A 26739-nucleotide genomic window follows, 5' to 3' on the forward strand; every position below is an offset into this window, starting at 1 on the left:
TTTAATGTAGAGAGAGAGAGAGAGAGAAAGGAAAAGGAAAAGCAAGGACAGGTAGGATAACCAGAGAGTATCTGCGGTTGGCTACCCCGTACGGGGAGGGGTAAAGGGATGCGATAAATGAAAGAAAAAGAGTACGAAAAGAAAACACACACACACACGCGCGCGCGCGCACACACACGCACACACACGCACACATGCATGCACACACGCACACGCACGCACGCACACGCACATACTACAGAACTGTTTCTGTGGGCGCTGTCACAGTCTGTGAAGGCGTTACACAGTGTTACACAGTGTCAACGTCCCACTAATACATTCTACGTCACACAGTGCACAGTCAAAACTTGTCACAGGCTGTCACACAGTCCGATATCTTTTAACTAACACAGCAGTGCCTTCATAGTGGCTCGCGCTGATGTTACTTTAGGCCAGTTTCCAAGAATGTTTTCCGTGAGTGGTCGTTTGTCCAGTTGGTCTAGCGCAGCTGAGAGGGCTGCTCTTTCTGGGTTGTTATGATCGACCTGTCAAGTGTGGGAAACGTTCAAGTGGGCGTTTCCATGTCGACATAACTGCCCTCTTCTCCGAAAAAGCGTCATGCCCTGAGCAGACACAATGGGAAGGACGAAGAGAAGAACACCCGAAGTGCAGGAGCTCGTCGGCTGCAGAACCTGACGAAAGCACTGATACTTCCACAAGTTCCCCAAGTTTTCCAAGAAGACATCGACGACCAAAAGACCTCGAGGAGTTATTTAAGGGCGTCCTGGCCCGCGTGTTAAGAAGAACCGCTCGAGACTCGGATGGAGTCACAACCATGTACCAATGAAATGAATACATCCTTTTCTACTTTTTTTCATCATTACGATGCCCGCCTTCGTTGTCGTTTCCTGATTCTTGCGGGGAAGACCCACGCCACTCGGTCGAGATTGTATCAGGGTTGAAACGAAAGCACTCGCAAAGAAGGTGAGCGATCGTTTCGCTGCACCTGCAGGAGTCACAAATGGGCTACTGGCCATTCCGACCAGAAAGAAGTACGCATTTGAAAATGCTACTCCAAGCCATAGACGGATTAGAAGGGTGCAATCACGTCGTGGAAGGTCGGACGGAGTACGGAGCTAGGGTGCAGGGTGTGAAGGCGTGCACTTGTGAAGTCGGATGAATTCCATGGAACCAAGGTTAGGTTACGCGCAAACGCGGAAAGTTTTTCCACTGTGTCGGCTATCGAAAGAGGAATGGTAACGCAGTTGACGCCGTCATTGGCAGACCGGGCAGCTGCGTCAGTTCGATCATTGCCATGGATGCCGCAGTGACTAGGCAACCATTGATATATTATATGCTGTCCTTCGTCAACTACTCGATCGTGGAGTTTTCCGATCTCTGCGACGAGCGGCGCATATGATCCATGACGCAGTAATGAGAGTAAACTTTGGAGGGCTGCCTTGCAATCAAAGAAGATTTACCATGGATGGGGGGTCCCTCCTGAATGAAATGAAGAGTCGCACAGAGAGCTACCAGTTCAGCAGCTGTCGTTGATGATACATATGAAGTCTTTAGCTGTATTTTGACGGATCTTGCTGGAATCACTACTGCGGCAGCTGAACTTGTAGGTGTTGAAGTTGAAGTTTATTTTCACCACTAACAGTACAGTGTGTTTTACACAGAACAGTTGTGGCGTGGAAAGTGGGAAAAAAGCTGCGCTGATGCAGCTTGATTAGCCCCACCTCCCATCCGTACAAAGCAGCAGAACGACAGCGCAGCAAACTTCATACGGTCTTAACGTATGATAGAAAAATAAAAATAAGTATAAACGTGTACAATAATTCTCAAGTATACATAAATATATGCGCCCTTGGGTGCCTACAAGTACATCAATCATTCACGCACAAAAAAACAAAAACCAACGACATGTAAATTATTGCAAGGTAACATAACATTAAGACATACTGTGAACAGAAAGGAGGGCTTTAGTTAGACAGAATTTTTCTAGGCTTGTAGCAGATTATGTAAACATGTTGAATAGCTCCCTACCTGAAAGGACACGCAAGTGATCTTCTGTAAGCTTGAATGTATTGAGTACGTGTGGAATGGTGAATTTTAACATTTGGAGACCGTAGTTCGTTCGTGTTCGGGGAATGTGCCAGTGTTCAGAATTTCTGATGGGACGCAATGGAATGTTCGGCTGTAATTGCGCTAAACATCTTAGGTTTAGGCTATTTCTACGAATTTCTGATCGTAACGACAACAACAATTGATGTTTATAAGCAACACTGAATTTTAAAACCTTAAATTTCATAAATAAATGTGATGTATGATCTCTATAGCCTAAATTAGCAACAGCCCGCAAAGCACACTTCTGAAGTGTATATATCTTTTTCTTTAATGTTTGAGTTCCAGATGCCCATACCAACTGGCAGTAGCGTAGGTGGGAACTAAAAAGCGCATTAAAAATATGAAGTTTCTGGGGAACCGGCAGAAACGACTGACACCTCCTTAGAATACCTAAGGCTTTTCTTAGTTTAATACATAATTTTTCAACGTGAGAATCCCACAGCATATGTTGATGAAAGATAATACTTAATGTTTTGACAGTCTCGGAAAGTTCAAGTTCAAAATTATTTAGTAGCAGTTTATGTGAGTACTTGCAAGCCGTTCCTTTCGCGCGGAAAAGAACGGCCTTGGTTTTAGAGATGTTGATTTGTAATGAATTACGACAAGACCATTCGGATAATTTATGTAAAGTTTCATTAGTTGCTCGAACCAACTCATCTAGGTTTGCTCCTGTAAAAAATAAGCTCGTGTCATCTGCATAGATAATGTATGTTATTGATCGATCTATGTTTACAATATCATTAATATAAAGGTTAAATAAGAGAGGGCCTAATATACTTCCCTGCGGTACACCACGTTTGATTTTTTTGGGCATAGATATTTCCCTATTTATTGACACACACTGGTACCGGTCGCTAAGATAGCTCCTTATTAAGTCGAGTGTAACGCCTCTGATGCCATAATAGGGCAATTTTTCTAACAATGTTTGGTGATCAATCGTATCAAACGCTTTTGTAAAATCTACGAATACGCCTAGTGTGAGCTTTCTTGCTTCAATGTTGCCTAGTATGACCTCTTTCTGATGTAGAAGTGCTGTCTCTGTCGATACACCTGACCTGAAACCGTATTGTGCCGCTGTAATCACAGAATGCATGTCTAAAAATTTTGAAAGTCTAGTGAAAATAATTTTTTCCAGAGCCTTTGAAAATACTGGCAATACCAATATTGGTCTGTAATTACTCATTTCGTTTTTGTCGCCACTTTTGTAAAGTACCGCGACCTTGGCTTTTTTCATACGCTGAGGGAACAGACCTGTGTTTAAAACAAGATTATATATATGGGTCAAACAAGGTACTAATAAATCGAGGACAAAAATAACTGGTTCCATTTTTATGCCATCAATGTCTTCGCTTTTACTTTTTTTAAGTTTCATAAAAACATTAGTTACCTCAGATTGTTCTGTGGGGCAAATGAATATTGAGGGTGTTATTGGCGTGGGTAAATAACTTAACGCATTCCCATCGTGAGTACTGTCCGATAAAGAACTAAAGTGGTCGTTAAATTTATTGGCCAACGCTTTTCCCTTAAATACATGTTTGTCAATTTTAAGTTCGTTGACGCGGGGTGCTTGTTTACGTGAAAATATAATTGTATTCAGTGTTTTCCACATTTGTTTGGTGTCTATGATGCCGTCGAAGATAGTAAAGTAATAATTACGTTTGGCTCGTCTTAATATTTTGGCAAGACTGTTTCTGTAAGTTTTAAACATGTTTAGTGCATCTAAATCGCGATTTTTTAGGAACACCTGGTACAGCTTGTTTTTTGTACGTATCATTTTTAAGTGACTTATTGTTATCCAAGGTTTACGTGCGCGTTTTGGCTTCGTTATTTCTTTGTAAGGGAAGCATCGTTTATAGAGAGAGGAAAAAATTTCAACGAAACGCTCATATGCGGCATCAGCCGAAGAGCACGCAAGAACCTCGTTCCAATCAGTCATGACGAGTTCATCTCGGAACTGAGACAGTGCAACCGTGCTGATGTCCTGATATATTATTTTCGCAGTGATATCTTCTGCCGAATGAGATGTGTCAGTGACTAAGTAAATGGGCAAATGGTCACTAAGGGTCACATTAATGGTACCAGAAAATAGGGCATCAAGTGATAGGTTGGTAATGAAAAGGTCTATAAGTGTTGCGCTGTTTGCAGTAATACGTGTAGGGGCGGTTATTGTATTCGACAAGAAATGAGAATCAAGGATTGCAGACAATTCACTTTGCTTGGTGGATTTAACCAACATATCGATGTTTAAGTCACCTCCTAAAATTAAAGTGTATTGATTTGCATTAACATACGAAAAAACAGCATCTATATACTTGAAAAACTCGCTCAAATTACCATCAGGTGGTCTGTACACCACAGCAAACAGAAATTTGTCGCATTTTAAACAAATAATTTCAATATCAGCTGTGGACCATGACAGATCATCGAGGTAGTCGCAGCTAATACACAAGTTTAGAAACATGCAAACACCGCCACCCCTTTTTGATTTCCTATTCAAATAAACAGCCCTGTATCCGTCCAAATGTATAGTGTCATGGTCATTATACCATGTCTCAGTTAGCATTATAACTGAGAAAGAAAACCCAAATTCGTGTAAAAACATACAAAAGTCGTCATATTTTCGACGTGCTGACTGCATATTCAAATGCATAAAAGTTAAAGGCGATTTACATATTTTCACAATATCGGACATCAGAGTGGTCGGACTGATACAGGATACACTCATTGATGGTTTGTATGGGTCAGCATATAAGTACATACAGTTTGATTTACACGCAATATTATGTATACATGACACTGCAATAAGGACCTGTATTTATAAGTAACATACTGCGAAGTTGGGAACAGACAAGTGAAGGATATGGCTTTTACAACTAGTTTCATCAGTAGTGACAGACAATGAAACCATGATCTATCCTGACGCATGTCACGGTACAAGTAGACACACAAAGCATCCAGACAAAAGAAAACGGGCCAACTAAAGAATAGTAGTTCAAAAGTTAGAACATAGAACATAAAGAAATTTAAAAAGTAGACAGCAACTTCTGCGAAGAGATCAAATGTATGGCAGGCAACGCATGCGCAAATCGCCTTTACTCCCGTTAGACGATCGGAAAATGAACAGCTATGTGTCCCCTTGACACATTTGACCGGCCTGATAAGATGTGGCGTAGCACCACCCCTAACAGTTATCTCAGTGCGCAAAACAGTGGTCTGATCTTGCAGTCTTCATAATGGGTTGCGCATTTTATCAACGTCCTCACTGCACGAAATTCTTATTTTTGGTGCGTTGTCCATCCGTCGGGCGAAAATCTTGCCATTTTGTACCCAAACGTATTTCCAACCGGCCTCGCGCTTACATGCAGTAGCCTGGCCTAGCAGACGTTTTAGCTCTGGGCACAAATGTTCGTTAACAAAGAATGGTGCCTGCGAGTCCAAACCTAGGTCAGAACACTTCAGCCGAGCAGCACGCGCTTTCTCGAGAAAGCAATCCCGTTTGTGCCTCCGCACAAACTGGACTACTACATTCTTTTTTCTTGGATCGTTGGCAGTCGGGACTCTGTGCACAGACTCGATATCAGCCGCAACAAGCGCAACACCTATTTTTTCTCCAATTTTGATTACTGTTTCAGCGAGGTTTTCGCTGTCGTTGTACGGGATGCCTTTGAGCTCTACATTTGCATTGCGGGAGTATTGCTCAAGGTGTAGCATTCTGCTCTCGTGATTTTTCACCTGTTGAACAAGATCAGCGCACTGTGCCTCTAGTTTAGCATTCGTCGCCTTAAGTTCCTTGTTGGCAGCCTTCATTTCTTCACAATCAGCATTTATGGAAACCAAAGCGGCCTTAATTTCCCTGAGTTCTTTTCGAATATCCCGCTCGATTGTGTCCCTGAAGTCTTTGAATTCAGCCCGGATTTCACGCCTCAGTTCATCGAAAAGGGCTCTGATCTCTTTCGCCATGCTTCAACAACAGAAATAGGCAGTAACACACTTGTGGCAGCAACAGCAGCAGCAAAAACAGCAAAAAATCAAAAAAAGAAAATCCAGAAAACACGCAGGAATTGGGCACAAACCTGCGTGAAGAGGTGTGCAGCGTTTGAGTCCCGTGAACTTCGCTGCCGCTACCGCTGCCAAGTGAAGAACGGAGACGTTGTTCGGTCAATTTGTAGACTCAGGTTGCGGGGTTGGACCAATGCGAGGCGATGATCCAAGCAGCGTCACAATCGTACGAGGGCTGACGTACGGTGGCCTTGCTCGATGCAGTTGAAGATTGCTTGACCGATATCAGGGCATCGTGTGACTAAGACATCGATGTAAACATGTATACATCCACTGTGCACCTCATGAAAATGTCCTAATGTGGCCTGTTTCAGGGCAAGCGATGGATTGTTAGCTTTCTTCGTGACTCCTGGGATGGTGAGCGTATTTCAGGTTTGGGCAGGTACCATAACGGTGAGGATGGTCTTATTGCAGGGCTGTTATGATTGGAGTAGGGCATGAATTAGATGGTAGCTTGCCCATGCTATCGTCCAACTCATCCACGCTGAGGACGTTGTTGAAGTGAGAGACTTGTTCTCATCGAGAACGAGGAATATGGGTTTATTTACAGTATCTACATAAGGACGTTGCAGTTCATCAGTCTAGCATGACTGCGAGAGAGAGCTCGAAGATCCCACCACGAAGCGCACAGCACAAAGCACACAAGCTCCAAGCTCCAAGCACAAAGCTTGTCGAGCACACTCCTAGCAGCCGACAAACTGCTGCTTAAAAAGCCTCTGTCCTCCCTAGATCCCTAGGGGATGGAAAACTGCTGTCCAACCTTCGTCCAATCGGACTGTCCACAGTCGTCGGGGCGTAGTCTACCCGCCTCTGAGGGTGTCAGGATTGGGGGCTCAATCCTGAGAAAATTCTCCAATCGTAGCTATTTTCAGTTCGGCCGGCCGTCTCGTGCCCTGGCCGACAACATGGCCCAGATAAGTAACCTGCGAACAACCAAACCTACACTTTTCCGCTTTCATCGTTAAGCCGGCTTCCCTCAACCGTGAGAACACCTGTTTGAGGTGCGATACGTGTTGTTCCCAGCTGTCCGAAAAAATTGCTACATCATCAAGATAGGGCAAAGTGAACTCCTGCAAGTCTTTTAGGACAATATCCATTAACTTAAAGAAGCTAAACGGCGCGTTCTTCAGCCCGAAGCTGAGTGCGAGAGGGCGAAAAGTGCCTATAGCTGAGATGAATGCGGCATAGCGGCTGGCACTTTCTGAAAGGGGAACTTGCTAGTACCGCCGCACGAGATCTATAGTTGAAATGTATTTAGCAGCGCTAACTCTTTCAATTCGTTCCTCAATGTTGGGTATCGGGTACAGCTGATCCCTAGTGATGGCATTTAACTTCCTGTAGTCAACACACGGACGAGGGTCCTTGTTAGGGGTTTCTACCAGTATTAGCGGTGACGTGTAGTCACTCTCAGCGGGCTCAATAACTGCCAACTCTAGCATGCGCTGTATCTCTGCCTCCATAATCTCTCTCTGTCTTGGAGACACGCTGTAAGGCTTTGATTTTACTGGTTCGGTTGATATCAGCTCAATTTCATGCGTTAGTAGTTCGGTTCTACCCGGCCGATCGCTGAATCTGTCGAGATATTCCCCGAACACCTCTTTTAGCTCATCTAGCTGCTCGGGTCTTAGAGCGTGCGAGCTTACCGAGTGTTCTACTACTTCTTCTAGGCCGATTTCAGAGTTGGAGGTCGCCCTATACTCCTTAAACTTGGTACTAGTGCCATCCTGCTCTTTGATGGTATAGTCAACGACTCCGCTCCGCTCTACATACGGCTTCATCAAATTACAGTGATATATCTTCACTTTCTTCCTGCGACCGGGCATAGTTAGTATCTGAAAGTTTGTGCAACACTTTAGCGGGCCCGTCCCAGTGAACTTCAAGCTTGTCCTTACTTGCAGGTTTGAGGATCATTACCTGATCTCCGGCGTTAAACGTACGAAGCCTCGCATTCTTGTCGTAATATAATTTGGCGTTCTTTTGAGCTACTCCCATGTTCTTTCCGACTAGTTCTTGGGTTGCGCTTAGCCGTTCCACCAAATTTAGCACGTATTCAACCACTGTTGGACTCTCCCCTCTTTCCTCCCCCATCTCTCTTAACATTCTCAGTGGAGAACGGAGTGTCCTCCCATACACTAGTTCTGCTGGCGAGAACCCTGTCGTTTCATGTGGAACCGTCCGCAAAGCAAACAAAGTTGCCGGCAGACAGTTCTCCCAGTCCTCCTTGTGCTCGTAACAGAGCGCACGCAAAACTCGCTTAAGCACCGGATGCCACCTCTCTACACTATTTGACTGAGGGTGACAGACAGAACTGTGTATTAACTTTACCCCGCACTTTTGCAAGAATGTGGAAGTCAGTGCGCTCGTGAATACTGACCCTTGATCTGCCTGAATTTCGGCTGGAAACCGAACTCGTGCAAACACTGTCAAAAGCGCGTCTACTACTTCGGTGGAGCTGAGCTCTTTCAGAGGGATTGCTTCTGGAAACTTTGTAGCCGGACACAGCATGGTAAACAAGTACCTGTAGCCCGATTTTGTTTTTGGAAGAGGCCCTACCGTGTCTGTTACAAGTCGTCTGAAAGGCTCTGTTATTAAGGGCACTACCTTCAGTGGAGCTTTCCATGTCTCTCCTGGTTTACCAGAACGCTGGCAGGCGTCACATGATCTTACAAAGTTTTTTACGTCTTTGAGACAGCCAGGCCAGTAGCATTCCATAAGCAATTTTTCCTTTGATTTGTTTATGCCTAGGTGGCCGGACCACCCATTTCCATGACAGAGACTCAAAAGGTCCTCCCTGTACTTAGTAGGTACGACTAACTGATCTAAAATCTTACCCTATAAATCTGTAGTGCCGATACAACAATCCTCCTCTCTCATGTATCGTCACGTTGCGCCTAGCAATGCCTTCTTTAGCTGTGTCATGTAATTTAGCTAAGCTCTCATCATTATTTTGCTCGGCTGTCAGTGACTCTCTATCCACACGTAACAGCTGATCAAAGTTCTTTGAGGCCGGTGATAATAACGACCCTGTCTCGCTTGTGAGTGCGTCAGCTTGCTCTTCCTGCAGGCTAGAACTTTGACACTCTAGTGCTACGCTCTCATAGAGCTGGTCAGCTGGCAGGCTCTCCTCAACCGTTTTTTTGTCCCTCGGGCCTAGCTCGGATTCGGGTATTGAAGTTATCCCCTTTTCTGCTTCCGCTGGAGGAGCTTGTGCATTTTCAGCCGAAAACGACGCGATTTTAGGAGCTTGGCCTCGGGTCAATGCCTGTACTATGCCCTCTCCCAGTTTAAGCCCTTTGTCACGCAGTAACTGATTCGAACGATTCGAAAAGATGTAAGGGTACTGCAGTGACAAAAATTTGGCAACTCAGTCTCTAGCTCTCCGAATGGTCCACTGATTTTGACTTTGGCCATGGGCAGACACACGCTGTGTTCTTCTACAACCTGTTTGATCCATGCCACTTCTCCGGTGAAGTCATCTACCGTCACGTAAGACGGATGGACAATGTCCATCGTGGCGGCACTGTCTCTTAGCACTCGGCATGGTTTCCCATTAACTTGCAGGTCGTGAAGATATGGACTTAAAAGTTCCATATTCTCGTCTTTTTCTTCTACGTAGGAGAAAACTACGCTAGGCTTCCCGCAGTTTACAGCTATCTGTCCCAGTTAGTGGCATTTGTAACAGCGAATTGGTCTAAAAGATTCGAATTTTCTGTTCTTTTTGTGCGGTTTCTCCGTTAAGCTTCTCCTCGCTCTTTTCTGCGGGCTTTTCCTCCATGTCTACAGGCTCCGATCGTCTAGTCTGCGAACCCTTTTTGAACGGAAATGGTTTCCGCGGTCCATTTCGACCGTCCAAGCTTCCGTCCTCGGCGTTCAACTTTCTACGTGTTGCGTACTCTTCGGCTAATTCAGCCGCCCTTTCCACAGTGTTTACATTCTCTCTGTATTGCACCCACAGTTTCACAGCTTGGGGGATGGTTTTGTAAAACTGCTCTAGACACATGCATTCAATGATCATGTCTCTGCTGTTGTACGCTTCCGCGCTTTTAAGCCACTCGACTAGGTTGGCCTTTAAGCTATATGCAAACTCCAGATATCCTTCGCTATCTTTCTTGCCTGTGCTCCTAAACCTTTGCCGAAAAGCTTTCGCTGAAAGGCGGTATTTCTTCAGGAGACTAGCCTTAACTTTTGCATAATCACATGCATCCTGTGCACTCAGTCTGGCGATTACTTCCGCCGCCTCACACGGCAACATAGAGAGCAACCGCTGTGGCCATGTACTCGGGCCGAAGTTCATCTTCTCGCAAGTCCTTTCAAAATTGCTTAGGAACAAGCCTATGTCGGTCCCGACCTCAAATGGCTTTAATAGCCTGTCCATGCGGTACGATTCTGCCTCACTTGATCGTCCCAGAGCGCCTTCACTTGCTTGAGAAAACTCCAAACGTTTGCTTTCAAGTTCCAGTTGCATTTTTCTTAACTCGGGATCTTTATCGCGTTCCTCTCTCTCTCTCTTTCCCGTTCTTCTCTATCCCGTTCTTCTCTTTCTCTTTCCCGTTTCTCCCTCTTTTTGAGAAGTTCCAATCCCATTTCAATTTCTTCCTCACTGGCCTGTTCGGAAATTAGCTCCAATAATTCCGATTTTAGCATTTCCTTGCGTACATCTAGGCCCAGTTCCTCACCAACAATCAACAATTCGTCTCTCAGCAGTCTCCTTAACTCCATGATTGCTGCTTTAATGCCTTGATTCTGCTCTCTAAATCTAGCTAGGAAAACACAACCTAGCTAACAATCAACAATCTAGCTTCCCTACTGTTCTAAACAGAACAACCACAAAATGAAGCCTAGAGAGTCAAAGCAAGAACCAAGCACTCACCGCAGTCACAGCACCACGTCGCAAAGTCCATCCCACCGCTGCCACCAGTGGTCAGGATTGGGGGCTCAATCCCATCGCTCGTGATCCGTTGTCAAGATTGGAGTCCGGCATGAATTCGAAGGTAGCTGGCCCATGCCGTCGTCCAACTTATTCACGCTGAGGACGTTGATGAAGGGAAGCACTGCTTCTCATCGAGAACGAGGAATATGGGTTTATTTACAGTATTTATATCAGTCTAACATGACTGTTTGAGAAAGTACATCAGTCTAACATGACTGCTTGAGAGAGAGTCTCAGTCCAACATGACTGCTTAAGAGAAGTGTGTCGAGCATCCGCACAACAGCAGTTTTTAAACACTCGGTCCTTCCGCGATACAAGGTGATGCGAACGTTGGTTTAGTCATCGCAAACTAGCCGCCTCTCCGCGGCACGGTTTACACACACACATGCGCACACACGCACGTGTTTACGGTCCGAAACCGACACCACACGAATTTCATAGAACTCGGAGCCGTTCCGGGTAGGGCGTTGTCTTGCGTCTTGGTCGGTGCGTGGGAAGGAGCGTCCGTCGGCGTTCCCGCGGCAGCTCCCCCGCCCGTAGGAGATCAGGTCCGCTTTGTCGTGTTGCGCACAAAGCCTGCTTCGTCGAACTCCTTCAGTCACAACGCATCCTAGCTGAAGCGACGGTGAGTGGAGGATGCGCGTATTGTTTCCCGACACAAAGTCGATTTAGTCACGCCGCAGCTAGAGGTTGGCGGCGGAATTCTAAGATGAGGTTGCTACCGTTGCGTAAATGGCTGGGAAACTTGCACTGCAGCTGGCCGTTTTTAACAAGGGGTAGGGCTCACATACTCACACTTCGAATTCCCAGAACCCACCGAGTTGAGCGGGTCCTCGTAGCCAGCTTGTCACGCTTGACACCAGCCGGCGCCTCTTAATTCCAGAGCTGACTTCTCCGGTAGCCGCGACGAGTATCAGCAGACTGACGAATCCTGACGCCCGAGGAAACGCACCGCAAAAGACCCTTTGTTAGAGAAGCTCTCTTGCTGCAGATAGACCATGAAGGCCACGGAAAATCAACCAACAATACACGGTCCGCCAAATGCGGCCAGACCTGCTGCCGTCGCCGACTCTCCAAAGGAGGCGCATGGTGGATTAACGCTGCCGTGGTCTCCACTTCTCCGAAGGATGTGTATGGTCGGTTAGCGCTGTCGTCGTCGCCGGTTCTCTGAAGGACGCCACCCCCGCAGGTCGATCGAAACAACTGGTACCCCTGCAGGCCGATCGTAACAAGCCATATATTTCGATGGCAACGAGGTACGATTGGCATGTATAATACGGCTGAAAGCTGTGTGTGGCCTTTTTGAAGGTAAATAAGCAAAATGGAGAGAAGGTAGTCAGGTAACGTGCCGAATATGCACCTTGACAGCGTCGGTGGCTATGTTCGTTGACGATGGGTGATCTCGCGCTTTGACAGTCGTTGCCTCTGTAGACGAACCCTTCGGAAGACCTAACCACGTCCTTAGTGCTTGAGCTTGTAGCCCCTGGAGTTCACGCCGGTTTATTTTGCAGGTGTTGCCTAATACAAGGAGGCTATATCTTGCGATACCGAGGAACATCATCATATACTGTAAACGGAAATAACTCCGAGGTGGGAGTATAATGCTTGTCCTCTAGCGACCCCCCGGTTCGGAGTTTCTTATGCTCCGTATGATCGGAGTAGAATTTTTACTCCGTACGAGCGGAATTTTTGCGCGGAATTATGGGAGTTTTTTTCTGTCTTTTTTTTCATTTATTGCTTTGCAATGGACGGAGTTTTTTCGAGGTGCAACGGGAGTATAAAAAGAGGCATCGCTTGAGTTTGCGCGAACATCTTTACATACAGAGACTGCTGGTCAAATTTGGAAATATGCACACGAGATCGCGTCAAATTCGACGAAACAAGTCAATGAAAACACATATATCATGACATACATAAACATTTCAGAAACACCCAATGCAGAAATTTGAAAGACATCCCACGTACACGCGATACTCAAGAAGCAACGGTGCCAGTATATATAGCCACGATACTGTGTGCCTCGAAACCGCCTAGGGAGCAGCTGTGCTGTTTTCAGGATTACGACTCACATGCTCGTTCATACGAGATTGCCTCTCTGAAATTAACAGAATACCTTAATCAACACAAAACTGTTAATTCAGAATAGTGAGAGAAAAAAGTTAATGGCGTAATTTTTCAAAATTATCATGCCATTCTGCGAGTGCTGAAGCGACTTCGCACACTGCCGGCTTTCGCGACCAAAAAGTAGTGCGTTAGTTACAGTAAGCAAGAAAGATGTAAGTGCGTGTGCTTCATAGAAAAATTAAATTTTTGCAATATAGTGGTAGAGTAGCAAGAAATTATTACGTGTGAGCATGACTCGCAGCAGCCGACGTAACACCGAAAAATGCGCAATCATACATTTTATACACCGCACTACTTGCTCTGCGTCCAAGCGATCTCTCTCGGTTGTCAAAAGGAGCTACATCGCTGATCTGTCGAGTTAAGTATAAACCCCATGCAAGCGATCTTGCACGCGACAGCGACAGGCGACGCGATGGAGATGGCTGTCGCGTTCGCTCGTCGCCTACAAGTTGCACCCCATGCGAGCGATGACTTCGAGCGACGTCTCCCCAGTGTTGCCGGTATGAGGGCAGCAATATAGGCGCCGAAACTAGCGTGACGCGTGCTTTATTAACTTAAGTTGATGTATTTTACTGTAAAAAAGCAGCATAAAATATTTCTGAAGGTCTTGCAGTAGGTTCTTATCCTTGCACCTATAAAAATTCAATCGTTTGCTCGTTCCGTGCGACAATCGGAAGTACTGGAGTTACGTACATCCAGTTCCGGCTTTGCGCTATTGGCTAGTCGCTCATAGCACTTCCGGGCGACGAGCGACGAATTCTAGATTTGCAAAACCGAGCGACCGCGCGACAAGACCGAGCGATCTGTTCAAGCGACGGCCTGATCCGTCGCGCAAACCCGTCGCTCGTCGCTGTCGCGCACAAAATCGCGCTAATGGGGTTTAGCCTTTAATCCTTAAACTCGGAGCCAACAGGACATGCGTGTAAATCAGTGTCTCGGATAGAGCGTAATGTTAATGCAATATCGGAAGCAACGACGTGTCCAAAACCTATATGCGCGATAGCAATTCGATTCACATCCCTCAATAAGAAGCTTTATTTACAGTACGCATACTTATGTCCTACCGTTTTTCTTCGGGCCAGAATATCCGTTCACAGAGAGAGAGAGAGTAAAACTTTATTCAATGTAAATAAAATAAGGCACGATGGTTGGAGCCCCTATTCCAGGGCCCCACTGGCACGAGCGGCTCGCTGGGCTTGGTCCAGAAGAGCCAACTGGCTCTCCCGACCCTCGTCCGCAAGCCATGCCTCCCACTGCCTATTCCTCATTAGTGGATGTTGGTGTAATATGGGACTGTCTATGTGCGGAGGCCTCCTGGGGCACTCCCATGTGATGTGTTTTAGTGTGGGTGTGTCTGTGCACCACGGGCACTCGTCAGTGAACCTCGTGGGGTGTATTCCGTGTAGGTGGTGCAGGTTGGGGTATGTATTCGTCTGAATACGACGCCAGTCCCTCTCCTGTTCGCTGTTTAAATAGGAGTGAGGATGTCCAAAACGTCTCCGCTCCTGCCTTTGCTGTAGGAGGATGTCACGTGAATTCGGTGGAAGGACGTCGCTAGGCCATGCCGTTGCTCGGACGTTCAAACCTCGAGCAATACGGTCTGCCCTAGCGTTTCCTGCCAGTCGCTCGTGTGCCGGACACCAGACGATAGTGTGGTGCCCCTCTAGTTGAGTGCCTAAAATTTTGATTATTGATTTGGGTGCCGTTCCTTGTAAAAACAGGCGGCAAGCCGCTTGTGAGTCGGATAATATGACAGCCGAATTGGTTTGGCGCTCGGCGTCCTGAATGGCCAAGGCGATGGCTGCAGCCTATGCCACGCATGCCGAGGCGGTTTTGAAGGATGCTGTTGTTACGTTGTTGTTGCATGTAGAGACTATGGTGAAAGTGTCTGAGCTGGCTCGACTGGCATCCGTATAATACACCCCCGGTCCCATGCCGAAACGTTTGTGAAAGGTCTTTGCCCTTGCTCTGCGTCGTCCGGGATGGTACTTGGGGTGCATGTTTTTGGGAATTGGGGCCACCGCGATGTGCGATCGAACATTGCGGTCTATCTGTGCCGTTTCCTCTCCGCAATACTGGGGTCTCAGGGGAAAGCCTAACCTCGCCAATACTTCCCTGCCCTGAGTTGAAGAACAAAGTCGTTCTTTCTGGGCATATAACGTCGCGACTGCGTACTCGTCAAAAGTATTGTGCAGGCCCAGTCCCTCGAATCTCTCTGTGCTAGTGCATTCGGGAAGACCAAGGGCGGCTTTGAAGGCTTTTCTTATTATTGCGTTTGCCTGTTTAATCTCTTGGTTTGTCAAGGCCTGATACGGAAGGGCGTATGTGAGTCGGCTAATTACGAATGCGTGAACCAGGCTGATGGTCTCTCCCTCAGTTAGGCCGTCTCTGCTTCTTGCCACTCTCCTTATCATTCTGGCCACGTTTCCTGTGACCGCCTTTAGTTTTTGTAGGGTGTGAGATGTTCCAGCAATCTGCTGTATACACATCCCCAACATTCTGAGTGTCTCCACTTCACGAATTGGCACCCCGTCGAGAGTCAGAGTGAGCGGCACCCAGTCCTTCTTTCTTGCGTACTTCGCACGCACCCGAATGAATTCCGATTTTTCAGGTGCGCATGCCATGTCCGCCGCCCTCGCGTATTCCACGACTGCGTCTATGGCCTTTTGAAGGGTTTCTTGCTTGTCCCCGTAGGACCCCTGGTGAGCCCAGAAAGTGATATCATCGGCATATATCGCACAACCGAGATTCGGGTGTTTATCTAGCTCCAGGGCTGGCTTTCTCATCCCTACATTGAATAGCAGTGGAGAGAGTATAGCTCCCTGAGGGGTACCTCTGTCGGGACAGTTGAAGGTGTCGGACCTCATGGAGCCTAATCCGATTGTGGCCGTGCGGTGGCTGAGGAACGAGCGCACGTAGTTATAAATTCGCGTTCCGCAGTTCACTGCTTCCAGTCCCTCCAGAATAGCGTGGTGGGAGATGCTGTCGAAGGCCTTTTTGATGTCCAATGCCAGTACAAATTTATCACAGATGCATAAAAACAGTTGCTTGCACTCCGGTCTTTCTCACTGGCAACACAGCACCGCAACGAACTTGGGGTACGCCATTCATGTGCGACCACGGACGTCGTCGCTCGAACAGTGGCTGTTGTTGCCATTGCTACGCGGTCCTTTCAAACATTACACCGGACGTTGTTAGCATGTACCCAAAAGGACATAAAAGTCGTATTTCACGTACTGAAGAACACAAGCCAGGGTCACGCAGCAGGAAAACACAGTCAGAACCTGAGCCGACATCACGAGCCAGTGAGCAGCTTCGAGGTACACCTAAGCCTTTTTCCGCACTTGAAAACGTTACTCTTGCATTCGTCGTTGTCAGCAAAGTGATCAGAGCTAACGTACATGAAGCTGAGATACAGTGAGCTTCAGGCATGCCTATAACACTTTCTGGAAGGAAATACGGGAAACAAATTGACGAAACGCTGTCACGGAACGACACTTCACAGATGTAAACAAACCGTCAGCCATGAGCACTGCCGACTCCGCCGAACGCGCCCGGTCGCTGCCGTGGCGCACAGCCTCATGGGAAGCGCCACGTGACCAACCTGTTTGGGCGGAGGGAAGTTTTTTAAAACTCCCTGTCGGAGTTTCACGGGAGAACAAGATTTTTAAGCGGAGTAAAATCGCGTCATGTCACCCTAATACTCCCGCAGCTAGCCAGCGGAGTGAAACGAGGGAATGGCGCTGTTTTGCTCCCATACATCGGAGTAAATATTTCAGGAGGGGAGGTTTTAGTGCACCTCACCTGTTAAAAACTCCCAGGTGGGTTTATTTTCGTTTACAGTGTAAAGCTGCAGCATTGACCACACCGATGTGCCCCATGGCTTTCCGCCGAGAAACTTGAGGTGTGTTATTGTCGTTAACCTCCTCTTTAGATATGAAACGTGCGTGCGACAAGATAGGTCGCAGTCGATAATTACCCCTAAAGAGTGAAGCTTTCGTACGTTTGCAATCACTTGCCAAATGACACTTACAGAGTAAGGCCTCATTGCTTGCCGTATGAATGCAACAAGGCAGCATTTCTCTGAACATAGCTATAAATCGTGTTTTCGCAAGTACAACGATGTTAACCTTAGATGCATTTCGTAGCCTTGCTCGTACCTGCAGTCGTGTTACTGCAGACACCAAGATGTAGATGCCGTCAGCATAGATTGATACTTGAACTGTGTTGGGCAAGCATCGGATAAGGCCAGCGAGCACAAGGTTGAATAGTGTCGGGCACAGCCCGCCTATTGCAACCCCGCCTTGCGGTACTACACGGAATGTTTGATGGAGAGTTGTGGCGCCATCCTCGGTCATCACGAAGAAATGTCGATCGGTCGAACAAGTGCACATCCACAAGTGCGGCCACCGATTCCGGGTTCAATCACGGCCTCTATAATGGCATAATGTGCTACATTGTCGTATATAGGCCACTGTTATGTCAAGGAACAATGCCGCAGTGAATCGTTTCAGATGTTTTTGATGCTGAACAAACGTGAACAAATCGATAACGTTATCTATGTATGAGCGGCCACTCCAGAAGCAAGCCATAGTATCTGGGTACACATTGTACTTTTCCAGGTACTATTACAGGCGCGTCGAAATCATTCTCTCCATTATTTTCCCTATGCAACTGGCGAGAGCGATGGGGCGGTACCGTGACAAATCTAACGGTGGTTTACCAGGTTTGAGAAGTGGAACCAAGCGGCTGTACTTCCATTCACGTGGAACCAAACCGTTGAGCCAAGACTTGTTGTAATTGTTTAGCAGCATGAGTCGTGCTTTCTGCCCAAGATTTCCGAGCGCCGCATAGGTAACGCCGTCAGGCCCAGGTGACAAAGAACGCATGCAAGTCGCCAGGGCCACTTCAAGCTCCTCGACTGAAAACGTTAAATCCATACGGGAGTCCCGAGACACGGGTGTATCACATGATGTAAGTGCGCGTTGGGGCTGCAAGCCGGCAAGTCTTGAGCGAAATTCCTCAGCAATCTCAATCTCTCGTCGACCTTGGTACAAAACGAGATTTGAAAGAAATACGTTGTTGCGGTGATACGCAAAGTACACGCATGGTTCTCCATATATAAGCGCTGACGTGGATCCAACGAATCCCATAATCGTTTCCATCTTTGATATTGTAGTACACCAATTCGGCGCTGAATCTTCTTTTGCATCCTCCTTGCCTCTCTGAGACGGCGGATGGATTTAGTCCACATGTATCTTCTTTCAGCCTACCTGCGAATCGCTCCCCCCCCCCCGTTTCCTCCGTAGTTGCTGCAGCTTAGCTTCAAGTTGTTCACATTTCGGAAAATGCTGAAAACCGCGCGCAGCCTTTGCATGGCTTCTTGAATTCCGTGTTCCGGACAAGAATGGTTTCCCTTCGTGAAATACTTCCTCCATGTGTGACCGCAACGTCGACCAGTCAATTCGCGGGAGAGTGGTAGAGGAGTATTTAAATAGTTTCTTGGGTCCCGAGATATGTGGGAATATGGTCACTTCCACGTGATTCGATGTCTGGCAACTATTGCACATTTCTTTCAAGATGCCTTGTGACTAGGGTCAAATCTAGGCAGTCGCTGTATGTAAGTGCTTGTAAATATGTCGGACTATTTCATCGTTGATGCAATAAAGATCGTGCTGCGTGGCAAAGGATGATAGTCTCCTTGCCCTGCAGTCCATCTTCAAACTCCACCAAAGTGGATGGTGAGCACTAAAATCTCCGGTGGTCTTGGGAGGCGAGACTCTCCGAACCGGACCTGGAAAGCCAACTGCCGACCCTCGACCAGGCCCGGCGAGCCGCGATCGTCAGTGGAGCCCTGTCAGAAGGAACCACCCAGGAATAAACCGCGCAACAGTTTCTGCAATAATCAAGTTCCTCCTCCTGCTCCTCCTCCGGCGAGAATCAAAGGGCCAGGTGTCACTGATGTAACACGGCGTGCAGTCCTGTGGATTCGAAGCGACTCGAAGGAGCAAAGTAAACAGCGATACGAGTGAACGTAAGCTCCTTAGTTTTTACTATCAAACAAACGCACTGGTTGTCGGCGGAAGTGGGTGCGATACGTATGTCAGTTCCCTAATATATGCAATGACCTTGCTCACATCACCTCAGGTAGAGGACAAGAATGGCTCATAACAAGAAATGCGGGTGGATCCTGAACGTTCGGTTCACAATTTACGAGGATGAGAAAACGGTTTTCGAAGACAAAGTGTCTAAAATCTGAAATTCTGGATTTGAAGTCCGGGCATTCCGCTGGAATAGAGACGCCTTCTTGACTTTATCGCAGTAGGGCAGCGAGGAGTGGGCCATGGTGCTATGTAATGTAGCGGTGCTACTTAAGTGTAAGCGACGAATCATCTTAGTAGTCCGAGCGTTTGTGCTTCGCAGCGAGTGTACTCACATCACATAGAATAAAGGCCATTCAAATACGTTCTCTTGAACAATCTAACAATATGACCGCAAATTTTGGTTAACAGACCGACTGCCTTTTGTCGGGCTCATGCCCACGTGAAGTTGCATATTGAAACGTGTCGCCCGATAAAGTACACGTGTCACGATAAAGTACACGTGTCAGTAAGAGTGGACACCTAAGTCGCCGCAACAAAATAAGCCGCGGAGATCCCAGCTGCTGTGGCGCTAAACTGTGCGTAAGACCCCAAACATCCTTCAGCCTTTGTATGCGTGAAGCACACATTGAAACTCGCCCAATAATTAAAACACACACACACACACACACACACACACACACACTGAAACTCGCTCAATAATTAAAACACACACACACACACACACACACACACACACACACACACACACACACACACACACACACACACACACACACACACACACACACACACACACACACACACCGAAGCAACGTCTAAGAAAAAGTATAAATTACGTCAAATTCTGCGGGGAAATATGCGGATGCAGTGCGCCAAAGCTCAGTCAAAGGAAGGAAAGAACGAAAGCTACCTTTCTTTCTTTCTTTCTTTGCTTTGGACGTGCTTTGCTGAAGGCGATGTGCCTTATGGCTCGCGTATTTACCCCCTCTTTGGAAAAAACGGAGTGCATTGCTCGCGCCCCAGAGAAGAGACTGGAATGCAGCCAAGACGTCGATCCTTTCCCGGGCACATACCTCCACGCAAACCGGGCCTCGAAAGGCCCGCGCAAACATGGTTCTACGCGAGACACTCCGTGCGGCAGCTTGTACATCGCGGAAGCGGCACAACGTGTGCCGGCGCCGATTGCACCGGCGCGTGAAAGGAGGAATCGCTCCTCGGGGCAAAACCCATTGGGCAGTCGGCTAGAGTCCGCGCCGCTGTACACAGCGATAAAGTTGAGCGCTGACTTGTGTCTGGTGCCTACCTCCCACGAACCTTCTGCGCATTCAGATTCGATTAATTCACATCCTTATCTCAATTTTTCATTCTTTATTATTACTTTTTATAGACGTGTTCGCGCCTCGCGCTTTACTTCTTTCGAATCTCAAGGAACTGTTGCCGCTTTTTTGCGACACGGCGTTTCCGTAAGTGCACACTGTCTTAGGCTGCTTGGAATCCGAGCGAGAATAATCCCAGCATTCTCAAACGATCCTCTACTCCGGGAGCCCTTCCTACACTGAACTGAGTTCAGCACAGCGCCGCACTAACAGGAAAAAGACGCTATGCTTCTCGATAATTAATGAAAATGAATTAAATTCTAGTGTTTTACGTGTCGAAACCACGATCTCATTACGAGGCGCGCCGTAGTGAGGGACTCCAGATTAATTTCGACCACCTGAGGTTCTTCAACATCAGGAATTGCCGTGGAGCGTCAATAAAGAGCAGTGACCACTTCTGTCGACGGGTGGCGCCACCTTCACTTGCTCGGGGTCCAAGGCAAAGTGGAGAAAGGTTCCATAACCAATGCCATAACACGGGTATAAGGGTATCCTAGGGGGTCGATTCATCGTTAGTTGCAACTTACAACCATATATGAAGAAAACAGACAACGAAGCCAAAGACAGCGTGGGGAAAATTAAGCGTTGCTTTTAATTGGGATATATAAATAATGAGGAAAGGGAAATGAAATGGAAGGGAAAGCCGAACCGACATTTCCGCATTGTACGTGCGATGCATTAAAATTAAGAGATTTGACACGCTTTCCTGCAGTAATCGCTTTCGCCGCACATTAGGTGGCCTGCGAAAGTCGCAGCTGGAGACGGAAAGAACTTGGCATATCTTTTGGCGAAGTAACGCTCGCTATGTGCGTGGCATGCAAGGAATGCGAGGCTCCGTATCTTTACTGCTGTTTGGTATAGACCTCGTGAGCGCGTTTTAGTATGCGGGCCTTCGTCTCCACGAGATCGCTATAGGTTTTCGAAGAGCAAGAAAGTATTATGGTGGTGTCTAACGCTGGAGAGCAAACGTTTCAGTTCAGTCGGCAATGGCATGCTTAACGTTGCTTACACATCATAAAACAACCCCCTCCACCCAAAAAAGAAAGAAAAGAAAACGAAATGATAGATATATATTAGCTCTTGAAGTGTGCATCGATTCGAGCATCTACAACGCACATTAAGGATAATTGCTAAATTTAATTTGCCTTGCAGCTGTATATGTATAAAATTAAAATCTACGGAATTCCACAGTGCGCTGAAATGGCGACAAAAACAATTAATTTTTGTTCCTTCGCATTTTCTGCAGACCTCGACGTGGACGACGTTGGAGCAGCCGAAGTGCTGCTGCGTCGTTATTGCTAGGATATCGCGCATACCTAAACTCATAAACATGACCTGCGCACAGCAAGAACAGACAGAATTTCACTCGATGACAGAGAGAGAGGAAAACATAAATGCTGGTAGGGTTGCCTATGTGATGAGGTCAGCACATTCATTTATTTCTTACGCGTCATTACTTCGCATGTAAACTTCCATCATTTTTTTCAACCCTTTCCTCTCTGTCCTCTTTCTAAACCCTATATCTCCCAACCCTAGTGCAGGGTAGCAAACCGGAGACCAATATCTGGTTAGCCTCCCTGCCTTTCCTCTTCACCTCTCTCTCTCTCTCTCTCCATCATTATACTGTTCTTCCGCAAGTGCTGCAATCATGCGAAGGAAAGAAAATGCCAGCAGGCTCTACACGTTTCTCATTGTTACGTATGTGCAAATTCTGGGAAGCTCATTCGAATATTGTGGGCGCCATCAGATGTCCCTGCCGCGGGTCGGTGTGGCAACGGTGACCGCCTTTCGCATGAGTGCCAACACTGCAGATGGGATTTATACCGTGAGAAGTGGAACGGATCTACACAAAGCGGAATGGTTAAGCGAACTTTTATTCAAGACTGCCGTACCACGCTGTTGTACGTTGGTGTTTCACAGTTACACCAATTCAACTTTGAACCCGGTGTAACCAACGATAGGACGAGCTGTGTCCCGGCTCATATAATCCTACCTTGTTTACAGAGGCATTAACGTTCTTTCATTGATGCGTTGGTTATGTCGGCGTGGAAATGGTGCCTCCCAGCTATCTCGTATAGAGCCGGTCATGTGTGTCGCACTGTATGTGGCACTTGACTTAGCTAGGAATCTTTTCATACTCTCAGTAAGCGGCTATAGTGACTATGAGGGATGCTTTCTCTGCGTGTTCATCTTGAACTGTAGCAAAATCCTAGCGCGTTTTTAACTGTGGTTGTGTGTGTGTGTGCACCTCCTCTCTTCTCGCGCTTATTGCGCTACAGTTCGAAGTGGCCAACCTACACTGGCTCGTGCAATTTTCTATTTTGCTCTGCATGCATGGTCCAGTTGTGTAGGTGAACGCCGTTTTTCAGTAAATACGAGGTTTGCGCGATACTACTCTATATTATATAGAGAGACGGACACGAATGAAAGCATAAAGACAGGGAGATTTCTCCGATAAAAAAATGCGGTTGGCTACCGTATACTCGCAAAAGGGAGAGGAAAAGGTAGGTAGACAAGAAGGAAATAGAGCAGAACGTGCTTACCGTCGCAGCGGAAAACTGGATGACTACAAGATGACACACAAAGTTAAGTCAACTTCGCGCAAACGCTTACATCAATTAGGTACGAGACGATGGCGAGAATAGTGCGCGTCGTTGTCTCCTTTCACTCCAGTTCCCAGAATGTGGTCAGTTGTCCGATCTTTTAGTGGTCCAGTTACCCAGAGCCATCCTTTGCCAGCCCTTGCCGTAGCTCGAAACGCTCCCCAAACATGTTGCTGGCGAATTCTGTCAACGTATATCAAGACCAGGAATTCCGTTCACTTGCCTACAGCACGCAAGTTTCGGAGCAGTAGCAGAACAGAAAGTCCGTGCGTGTCTCATGTCACAACATCCTGAACTTGGACGTGAGTTCAGCTTAGATGAGCTGAAATGCGCTCTCACTTTATGTCGTGCAAGGACAACTGCAGGCCCAGACAGCGTTAGGTATGTGATGTTAAAGAACCTCGGTTTAGCAGGTAGAATGGCTCTTCTGGAGATATTTAATGATAACTGGATAAGATAGTCTCCTCCAGATTCATGGAACTTGGCTACTGTAATTCCATTACTGAAACCAAGAAAGACTCCAGTTTGTCTTGACTCCTATCGAACCGTTAGTCTCACAAGCTGTCTTTGTAAACTAATGGAGAAGTTGGTAGGCAGTAGACTGTAATGGTGGTGTGAACGCACAAGTGTGCTTTCGAACTGCACGACAGGCTTTCCACAAAATCGGTGTACAATGGATGCAGTATTAGACACTGTCACATGCGTCGAACATGAAAGAATGTCTGGATATGTGACACGCAGTATTCTTAGACATTCAGGGAGCATTCGACACTGTAAGTCATGCATACAAGTCCTTGCTGGTGTGTTAGAGCTTGGCCTACATGGTCGAACATTGCGATGAATATCAAATTTCCTAAGTGAAAGAAAAAGACATTATGGAAACAACTGAAGGAGAGAGTAATTATTACAGCATCCCGCAGGGCACTCCGCAGCGCAGTGTTCTCAGTCCGTCTTTATTCAACTGTGTCATGGCAGCCTTGCCCGTCTGGTCCCGTCTGGTCTGCACCGTCTGGTCTGCAAAAGTCTGCAAAAGTTACCGTCTGGTCTGCAGTATTCTCTGTACGCAGATGATACCTGCACATGGGCCTTTGGATCTCATATGCAAGACATTCAAACAACGCTGCAAGAGGGTCTTGATATTATTGACACTTTTTTAAAAGAAAGAGGCATGAGTCTCTCACACGCAAGGACAGCAGTACTTCCTTTCACTGGACGGCAGGTGAATAATTTCCAACTAATGCTTAATGGGCAAACTTTAATGTTCATGAAAGAGCACAAATTTCTTGGAGTTATTCTTGACCGCCAGCTGACATGGGCATCACACATGCGCGCAAATAGAAAAGCAGACCAATGCTGTAATAAACGTACTTCGGCGACTTGCTGGAACAACGTGGGGGGGATCAGTCTCTTCACTATTACAAGTTCATAACGCACTAATAAAACAAAAAATTGCTTATTCGGCACTTATTCTCCGTGGATTATCGCAAACTTCTGAGAAACGACTTCAACGTTTACTGGCAAGGGGGGCTGCGAGTGTGTTTTGGGGTTCCGCAGGCTACCTCGAGTTCTTTAGTAATTGCAGAAGCTCGTCACCCACCATTTCCAGTCATACGAACGGTTGAAACATGCCGACATATTTATCACATCGTAGCTCAACACGAGAAGCATCCATTAAACCTCGCGCTTAGCGAGCGAAACAAGAGCAAAATTCACGCTGTTGTTCAAGAACGGAAAGCATTATTACCAAGATATGAATTATGCAAAGCGGATGTGAGTTGCCCTCCTTGGAAAGTTAATAAGTCCTAATAGAGAATTATTGTTCGAGGGGATTATATCTGAGAGACATATTCATGGTAGCCGCACAGCAACTGGCACTATTCCAAATTTACTCATTATATTACACCCAAGTGTATACAGACGGCTCATGTCATAAAAATTGCCCGGCTTCACCATTTGTCATTCCACATTTGGCGCTAGAGCAAACATTCAAATTATCCCGAGAGACATCTTCCACCATGGCAGAACTATTTGCAAGCCTGCGTGCTTTGCGTTTCATAACACCAGAAAAAAATGCGCAAAAATGGGTTATTTTTAGCGATTCGCGATTCGCGAGCTGCTCTCACACTAGTACAGAGCAATGAGAAAAATTATTTGAACACTTTGCTACTGTGTGGGATGCTCAAAGAACACACAAAAACAAGCGCAATGAATCATGTAATTGCATTTCAGTGGATACCGGGGCACTGCAATATTTCTGGTAACATTGCAGCGGACGCAGCTGCGAATCGGGCGATCAGTAACGCAGAGACAATCAAGTTTCCACTTTTTCGTGGTGAAGTCCGTCTGCTCCTGAGACACATATCCTGTCGTCTCAGCAAAACTATTTGGCATGATCATCAATCTAACAACTCGGGGTTATACTTTATAGACCCACATATAAACCTATCAATTCCGGAAAATCTAAGAGAAAACTGAAAATTGGAAACATTAGTGCACCGCCTGCATGCGGCTTGGTACTGCATTTACGAGACACCTTTTATACAGGATAAAACATGCCTCTAATCCGCAGTGTCCTTGTAGCCATCCAGACGAAGATGTGCATCATCTCCTCCTCGAGTGCACTCGAAGGGCACCGCAAGCAAATTTGTTGCTTTTAGACAGAAGACCATTCACTCTAAAAACGATATACTTGGTCTATGGCCAGCCAACTGCGGGCCTTCAGAAAAGAGCACTTCTTGCTTTGAAGAAGTTTATCGAGGACACCAAGATCTTGTGGAAATATTAGACTCCAGTTTATCCTATAGAATAAGCTAAATGAGTTATATAAATGTTGTTCTGGGTTCAAAACTGATTTTTGTGGTGATCGTAATTTTTACGCAATGTGTAATTACTTGTGTTCTGTGCTTGCAGTGTAATTACATGTGTTCTGTGTTTTGGCTATTCAAAAATATTTGACTTTATATATGCATATGTGTACTCAACTCATGCACAAAAATTTGCGATTCATGTACTGTTGGACTGTATAGTTTTTATTCATCTGGTGTTCTGCTGAGTGCCATATTTTGTGACATTATTCTCCCTTTTTGCACATATCTGTTTCATTTGCTAAGTTACAAGGAGTAGCTGGTGCCGCCATAAAGGCGCCGACCTCTCCTATTATTAATTCCAACCAAAAAATAAGAGCAGAGAGAAGCAAAGAACACAGACACTTTCACAGCCGTTCCCATAAGACGATACCATTTAACACTAGTTCATATACCGTGCTTTACCGCGAATACAATCAGCGAATTAGGGCGTACCGCACGGCGCGACGTCATGCAATGCGATAAAATGCCGTGCAAACCATTCCTGCCATACCAGCCAGCACCACACCGCAACCTGCCACCACGATGACGCCCGTGCCTCATAGCGACGTATGACGCCAGCATACCAGA

Source organism: Dermacentor variabilis, chromosome 4, assembly GCF_050947875.1.
Source record: "Dermacentor variabilis isolate Ectoservices chromosome 4, ASM5094787v1, whole genome shotgun sequence".
NCBI classification, from domain to species: Eukaryota; Metazoa; Arthropoda; class Arachnida; order Ixodida; family Ixodidae; genus Dermacentor; species Dermacentor variabilis.